General features: G+C 40.9%; 2 long non-coding RNA genes across 4 annotated transcripts in view; one reads left to right on the top strand and one right to left on the bottom strand.

The window, feature by feature from the left end:
- Positions 1-2,434, top strand: part of LOC139028311 (uncharacterized) — a 2,858-nt gene extending 424 nt beyond the window's left edge. Inside the window, exons 1-2 of one of the 2 annotated variants that reach the window (XR_011480480.1) lie at positions 1,246-1,584; positions 2,078-2,434. This is a non-coding gene — a long non-coding RNA (uncharacterized lncRNA). Of the gene's footprint in view, positions 1-1,245; positions 1,585-2,077 lie in introns of those variants that run through there. The other variant, XR_011480481.1, reaches the window with a different exon arrangement.
- Positions 2,050-4,254, bottom strand: LOC139028313 (uncharacterized). Of its 2 annotated transcripts, XR_011480483.1 has the most exons (5): positions 4,102-4,254; positions 3,688-3,785; positions 3,546-3,628; positions 3,199-3,363; positions 2,050-3,077 (listed from the first exon to the last, which is right to left on the bottom strand). It is a non-coding gene; the product is annotated as an uncharacterized lncRNA (long non-coding RNA). The 2 variants fall into 2 exon arrangements; XR_011480484.1 differs by lacking the exons at positions 3,546-3,628; positions 3,688-3,785; positions 4,102-4,254 and adding an exon at positions 3,482-3,524 and having other exon boundaries at positions 3,199-3,361.
- Positions 4,255-7,562: the final 3,308 nt, after the last annotated feature.

Here is a 7,562-nt window from a genome sequence, read left to right as displayed (position 1 = left end):
AATACCCATAACATACTGATACTACATATTAAATGAGTGTATTATACTATTAGTTAATTTTAGGAAACTGTAAACGACCGGTATCCTTCAATTCGTTAGTTGATGCTGTTACTATGCAACTTCTTGCTACTTGTTAGTAAACACAAATGACAGACATTTTACAACTTCATTAAAACAATGTCCATTAAGAAGCTCAACGACTATACCGCTAAGAATTACGTGAATAATCAAGTCAATAGGTTGCGTATGTAAATTCACTCTTACTCCGATTTGAGAGCAGTCTTGTCTGTGTGCCAGAGCGAAGAATAACTGACGAATCTACGAACGCCTAACACCATAGAATATCGGCAAAATTGCGTAATTAAATTGTTGCCAGCAGCACAGTTCGCCACCAACGCCCTGGACAACATGAAAACAACCTAACCAGTTCTGCTAGGGCGAGTAAAATTAAGTAACGTGACCTAGCCAGTTAGCTCGACTGCCATTGTGAGCGTCCAGTGTGCGTTCTGAACGCTTCAAGATCTAAACGCATTTACGAACACAGTTGGTAAGTTAGATAGCATATAAGTTAGTTAACTTACGGCAAGTTCGATGATTAGGAGCCAACTAACGGTAACTTAATAGCTAACGTAACGCACATAGTCGCTATATTGACTATGCTATGCGCGTTCGTAAGGATAGCGTAGGGCTTACGGTGCGGTTGAATGTGGCCGAGATATTCCAGAGGCACCACCGTTTGTCAGATTTGTAATTAAGATAACAACTTGAATGGTGTGGTTGATACAGAGCAGTGTCTGCAGCTGGCCAAGTGGCAGAATTCCTACAGCATCCGTGTAGTCCTGCAGGAGCTCAGACGACTCATGATGTGCAAGGAGAACATGACGCTCCCGTCAGCACCAGAGGGCCAGATCTACCACAACTGAGTCCACGCTACTACTCTCCTTTTCCATCCTTTGTTGCGTTTATCCTTTCATCCCATCCACCACCTCCTCCTTATTTTCATTAATTCGCCAGCCAACACTCTAGCACACACACATAGGGACGTACGAATGCAGCACACCCACCAACATGCAATCACCTTCTACATGCGCCTGGCCCCTCCCCTTTCCATCACTGGAGCTCTGGTTGGACTAGAGAAACTTGGTAGGCGGGTCATCGGTCCAGATCTGATCATTCGAATACTGTACATTTTACTAATCTTTTTCTATTATTTGTTATAAATGCAGATTGTACAAATATAAATAATCTTATTGAGTGTAAAAAAATAAAAAATAAATAAAAGTAAGGATAAGCGTAGCTAACAAATCGTCTCTGGCAACATAATGTGTAACTTATTCAAAAGTAATTACATTTATTACATTGCTCGACATTTCCTTAACATTTGTCATAATAGTTAAAGCAATAATTCGTATCTTTTCTCGTCGGACTTCGCCAGCATATTTTCGCCATTTTCTTCAAATCTGAAACGTTGAAGCCCATTTTCGAAAGAACTGCATTATGGGCCATAAAAGCACGGAAATGTTGTCCACTGCTTGTATACTTTTGTAATTTCGCGTAATGAAGTACGAAATGCGGGAACTTTTGGTAAACTAACTATACCCATACTATGACCAATAAGCATACTAGTCAATTTACTCACAAATTAGTATTGTAATGACTCTGGTTACAGTATGGTTAGTATAGTATTTGAACATAGTTGATGTATTATTAGCTAACTAGCTACAGTGCAAGTTAACTCAAATGAGCTGCTAACGTGGTAGCATTTAGCCAACTTTACAGACTGTATAGCTAGCTAACTGAATTAAATATCACCAGTTACCTAACTTCATAATGGCTATCTTGATGTAATTGTAAAACAAAACGCCAAATGCATTTGTAGGTAGCTAGCTAACAGCCATGGAAGAGAGTGAAAGGATAGCTGCTCCAACTGTTAAAGAAGGTAGAGTAGGCTATTCTGGTTGGGCAGGTACTGTTMTGTAGTTCCACTCCATAGTAAGAAGTGAGGACGGAGATAATAGTAACATAATATTCAGTGCGGTCTAATTTTAGTATAATGAAGTCTGTTTTCTGTCCTCAGATACAGAGCTGTGAAACCCTGTCTGCAGATGAAGAGCAATGGTTCCCAGTCCTGTTCCTGGGGTCTCAAAGGGGTGCACATTTTTATTTTTGCCTCAGTGCTACCCAGCTGATTCAAATGATCAAGTCATCATCAAGCTTCAAGTGGTATTTATGTATTCATTTGTGACGATTTTCTGCCATCATTGTAAGCCTGCCCCACACACACACACTATACATTTATTAAACATAAGAATGAGTGTGAGTTTGTCACAACCTGGCTCATGGGAATTGACAGAGCTCTTATAGGACAAGGGCACAAAATAATATAATACAATTCAATAAATTTGCTATTTATTTAACCATCTTACATATAAAACCTTTTGTTAATCGATAATGGTTAAAAAATAAAAATAAAAGTGTTATTGAAATGTGAATCACATTTTTGTTTGGGAATACCTGCTGTAGGTTATATCAGCTGTGTCGGCGAACCCCTCCCGCATCTTAACTGGCTACATAGAGGGTACAGCATGACCAGAGGTGAGAGATCACTTGGTTGGGTCAACAGGAAGTATTATTAAAGAGATGCTTTACATTGAAATACAGATAGAGATGTAGTAGTCCCAGAGTTTAGAATTTTACCTCCTGATGATTATGACTGACAGTGATGGCATGATTAAGCCTTGTTTTTTTTCAGTCTCTCGTCTGCTGGTATGTTTTGATGTGAGAGAGGATGCCAACCCCCAGTTCCATCATCGCCACCTCACCCGCTGTTAAGATAACCTTCAGGCCAACTTGGGGCCCAAGGCTGGTTAGGAGACACGTATGTAATTAAGTGTAGTAGCACTGTAATCTTTCCCTGCTCCTCTGTTCTTACCTCTTTCCCTTTGTCTTTTACACTCACCGCCTCTCTCCCCACATTTCTTCCTCTGTTCTTACCTCTTTCCCTTTGTCTTTTACACTCAGCAGCCTCTCTCCCCACATTTCTCTCTGTTCTTACCTCTTTCCCTTTGTCTTTTACACTCACGCTTCTCTCCCACATTTCTTCCTCTGTTCTTACTCTTTCCCTTTGTCTTTTACACTCAGCGCCTCTCTCCCACATTTCTTCCTCTGTTCTTACCCTCTTTCCCTTTTCTTTTACACTCACTACCTCTCTCCCCACATTTCTTCCTCTGTTCTTTACCTCTTTCCCTTTGTCTTTTACACTCACACCTCTCTCCCCACATTTCCTTCCTCTGCTCTTACAGTCTTTCCCTTTGTCTTTTACACTCACGCCTCTCTCCCCACATTTCTTCCTCTGTTTTACCTCTTTCCTTTGTCTTACCACTCACGCCTCTCTCACCCACATTTCTTCCTCTGTTCTTACTCTTTTCCCTTTGTCTTTTACACTCACGCCTCTCTCCCCACATTCTTCCTCTGTTCTTACCGTCTTTCCCTTTGTCTTTTACACTCACACCTCTCTCCCACATTTCTTCCGACTGGCTCTTAACCTCTTTCCTTTGTCTTTTACACTCACGCTCTTCGCCCCACATTTCTTCCTCTGTTCTTACCTCTTTCCCTTTGTCTTTTTACACTCACACCTCTCTCCCCACATTTTTCCTCTGTTCTTACTCTTTCCCTGTGTCTTTTCACTCACAACGCTCTCCCCACATTTCTTCCTCTGTTCTTACCTCTTTTCCTGTGTCTTTTACACTCACGCTTTCTCCCCACATTTCTTCCTCTGTTCTTACCTCTTTCCCTTTGTCTTTTAACACTCACGCCTCTCCCCCACATTTCTTCCTCTGTTCTTACCTCTTTCCCTTTGTCTTTTACACTCACACCATCTCTCCCTACAAATTTCTTCTCTGCTGTTCATACCTCTGTTCCCTTTCGTCTTTTAACACGGTCACAAACCTCTCTCCCCACATTTCTTCCTCTGCTCTTTACCTCTTTTCCTTTGTCTTTTACACTACGCCTCTCTCCCCACAATTTCTTCCTCTGTTTTCTCTCTTTCCCTTTGTCTTTTACACTCACACGTCTCCCCCCACATTCTTCCTCTGTTCTTACCTCTTTCCCTTTGTCTTTTACACTCACACCTCTCTCCCCACATTTCTTCCTCTGTTTTCGTTACCTCTTTCCCTGTGTCTTTTACACTCACACTCTCTCTCCCCACATTTCTTCCTCTGCTCTTACCGTCTTTCCTTTCGTTTTAACTCACACCTCTCTCCCCACATTTCTTCGCTGTTATTATAAGTTTGACAGCTATGCATTGAAGTACAGATTGTACTAATATTTTTTAAATAATATTAGAATTAACAATATTTATAACACTTGGATAATGAACTTCTTTCAATAAAGCGTTTACACTCTCTACTGTTTGAATGAAGTCTCTCATTTGATGAAATACCACACCTATCCTGTCCTCAGTTCAGTGCAGATGAAAAAATGAGATGTATGAAATCTTTTACAATGATGCATAGGAAGTGTAGTGTTACTGTTTCTTTAAAATGTCTGTTTCTGTATATATGAATTACAAAACAGCCTTTTTAACTAGTTAAATCATGTTTCTAGTCTATTGCATAGTTTAATGTGTAACCAACCATTGATGTCCCAATACCAGGATTGGTAAACACTGTTGAAGTGTATAATTGTAATACATACATGCAGACACAGCATCTAATTCAAAGAAGCGTTTGATATGACTGGAAAAATAATGTCTCAGACATTCATACCTGAACCGCAGCTTTATTTGCCAAGGTAGAGTACATGATCAGTGAATATATTCAATGTACAGGGCTACAATGTGGGGATATCAGTGCATGGTAATAACTTGCATCCTTGGCACAAAGTTATATTAATTTCTACTTCAATCATAGGCTTCATTGATGCCAGTCAGACTGTTTTGAAGTCGATACAACCGGCTATGATAGCTTAGGTTCAATCTAGGTTTCTGAACAAATATGTAACAAAACGCTTGGGGTCCATACAAGATCGGCTACACATCATAGGCATACTAGGTATTTTTATCCTCCACTACACAATAAACAAGAAATAGTTTGCTAGTTACGTTATCAACAAGGCAAGCTTACAAAATTGTACATTCAATTTGCAGTAAATGCTTTACCTAGCTAGATTATTTACATCCACTGTTTCACAAGACGACAGCCTGGTTTGCTGATTGTTTCAGGAGTCCCTAAAACAAACACGAATTACAATTTTCTACCCATGTCACAACGCCCATAAAACTAGCTAGCTGGCTACTGTTTAGCTAGTCAGCTAGCTTGCTAATCGCGATTTTCGTAAATGAACTTTATGACAAAAAAATATGCATAATCTTGTTGTCTGTAAGAAATTGTATAAGATACTGGTAACTTGTTTTAACCACTCTCAACATAAGCTATTCTTGCACAACATGCACCATTCCACTACTTTGTCAGCACACCACTCCCTCCCCATGAATAGGGCCTGTGAAAACAGAACGCACATGCAGGATGCTTTGGATGTGATTAGGACAAGAACTGTGGGAAGGGCCAATGGAAACGTCGACATCAGCGCGAACAGGATTACCACGACACATGCGACCAATGCGGAAGGCCAGACGACAAGATCAACTCTATTTTGCTTGTTTTGCCGTATATAATCTGTATGTACTGTTAGAGGGGCTCTCTTCTCCGACGATTTCATAAGAATCTGACAGAAAGGGGCCGTGCACGTTTTGCCTGATAGTCTTTACACTTGAATAAAACGGCCTTATTAATAAATTTCCACCTCGTCCTATGGTTCCCACTTGACTCTCCTGTCTCAATAAAACGATTTTTCCTAACAGTCTTACATGAACTAACATATCTCCTGTCGACTGTACAACTTTTTTTTGGCATGATCCGTTATTTGACGTTATACATACAACTTTACATTTGCTTCCATCACTCAGGTATTTCTGGTCAGGCATCTCTTGCAGCAGCTGAGCCGGGTTGTCAGCCTATTCATTAGGGGTACCAAAACACAGGAAAATGGACTACCTGAGCGTTGTCCAATAAGAAACCGCCTCTGTTTTCGTTTGTCGGCAGTGCAAATTTGTTGCCTACGTTTTCGCTCATGTATGACTAATGAATAATGATTCCTGCTATTGGTTAACAATGTCCCTTCGTTTATTGTCTATGGCGCCCTACTGTCTGTAATACTGTAGGCTACTCACCCACAACTCATAGCAAAGGAGAAAAACCAAGGAGGCCGAGAATGCAAACAAGTGCCATAGTGGAAACAAGTGCTAACAGGCTGATAAACAGCCCTGATGGTTTAGGCATAGAAGCCCAAACGTATTCCTCGCTGATTTTTATTATTCATCACATTTGATCCACTTTGCATCAAGCGTCTGACACACAAAAGTTAGCCTGTATAAACACAAGTTACGACAGCCCACTCAGACACCCTAACCAGGACCAGTGAGAATATCTGTATAATACACACAGGACATACGACAACTCAGACACCTACAGGACCCGTGAGTAAGCTGCTATAATACAACAGAAGTGACCACTACAACGTACAGACAACCTACAGACCGTGAGTACTCTGTAATAATAACACCGTCGCCACACAACTTCAGGAAACCCTACAGGACCAGTGAGTAGGCTGTAGAACTAATCACCAGCGAAGTACCAGCCCACTAAGAAATCTACCAGGACCAGTGAGTAAGCTGTATAATCACGTCAGTACCACCCAACTCAGACACCCTACAGGGACCAGTGAGTAGCTGCTATATAATACACCAGGTAACCCCCGCCAACTCAGACACCCTACAGGACCAGGAAGTTAGTAGTGTATTATATACACTCAGTTTACCACACCAACTTCAGACAGCCCTACGAGGACCAGTGAGTAGCTGTATTTAACACAGTACCACCCCAACTCAGACAACCTAACAGGACCAGTAGTAGCCTGTATTCTGCCAACCCACAAAAAGTCAGGTAACTGCTCATTTTGGGTCAAAAATGTGTTAATTGTAATTTTTGCTACATTTAAATACACTGGCTTATCAGGGTGGACACAGTATCCTGCCGCTATTTCTAATTGTGTTCTGGGTGAATAATTGGCGGGTATTTATTACGCTGTAGTGCGGTATCTATAGACACACACGCAGCACGTGCCACACACACACGCCACGGATATATTGCACGCATGTATTATGTACACACAGACACTTTCTTTTTAAATACACTATTTTAATTGGCATGTATGAGTGCAATTCAACTTATTGACAAATTAAGTTACCAAAGTATGCTTTTAAAATGCGTTCTTATCTAAACACACACAGTTTATATGCCAACAAGCTGTGAACACAATTTAATTTGCAGATTCTAAACAAGGGCTCCTTGGTATGGTACAATCCTTTTATTCAGCTCAGCTTTTTCCTTCAGTTCCTGAAATCCTGTTGGAATGTTGGATGGCTGCGAGTGCTGAGAGCCTTGGACGCCGACCGGTACCGGATCGCTGTCGCATAAAGATTCAACTGTAAATAACATCCTTAA

The sequence above is a fragment of the Salvelinus sp. IW2-2015 genome, linkage group LG10 (assembly GCF_002910315.2).
Source record: "Salvelinus sp. IW2-2015 linkage group LG10, ASM291031v2, whole genome shotgun sequence".
Taxonomy (NCBI): Eukaryota; Metazoa; Chordata; class Actinopteri; order Salmoniformes; family Salmonidae; genus Salvelinus; species Salvelinus sp. IW2-2015.
Note: the sequence above shows the minus strand (reverse complement) of the source record. Positions and strands in the feature narration are given on the sequence as shown.